This window comes from Rhinopithecus roxellana, chromosome 3 (genome assembly GCF_007565055.1).
Source record: "Rhinopithecus roxellana isolate Shanxi Qingling chromosome 3, ASM756505v1, whole genome shotgun sequence".
Lineage (NCBI taxonomy): Eukaryota > Metazoa > Chordata > Mammalia > Primates > Cercopithecidae > Rhinopithecus > Rhinopithecus roxellana.
In genome coordinates, this window is record NC_044551.1 from 101,054,102 (window position 1) to 101,054,694 (window position 593).

Sequence of the window (593 nt, forward strand, 5' to 3'; positions counted from 1 at the left end):
AAGGAGAGTTCAGGCCACCTAGCAGCCTGACTCCAGAAGAAAACCATCTCCCTTCTGGCTCCTTATCTGCTGAGAGCTACTTCCACTCAATAAAACCTTGTACTAATCCTCCAAGCCCTCGTGTGAACTGGTTCTTCCAGTACACCAAGGCAAGAAACCAGGATACAGAAAGCCCTCTGACCTTGCAATAAGGCAGGGGTCTAATTGAGCTAACACAGCTGCCTACGGATGGCTAAACTAAAAGAGCACCATGTAACACACACACGCTGGGCCTTCAGGAGCTGTAAACATTCACTCCCAGACACTGCCGTGGGTTCGGAGCCCCACAACCTGCCCGACTGTATGCTCCCCTAAAGGTTTCAGCAGCAGGGCCCTGAAGAAGCGAGCCTCTCCCCATCACATGTCCTTCAAGGGGGACAAGGAAACTCTTCCCATTTCAAAGCCGTATCACTAGGAGAAAAGAAGAAATGGACACCAGATACTATGTGGGGAGACTCACTAGTATGTGTGAGGGCAAGAGAAATGGGTAGTGGGCAAGACGTCAAAAGAATTTCTAACTTAATAAGTAGGTTGGCCCGGCGCGGTGGCTCAAG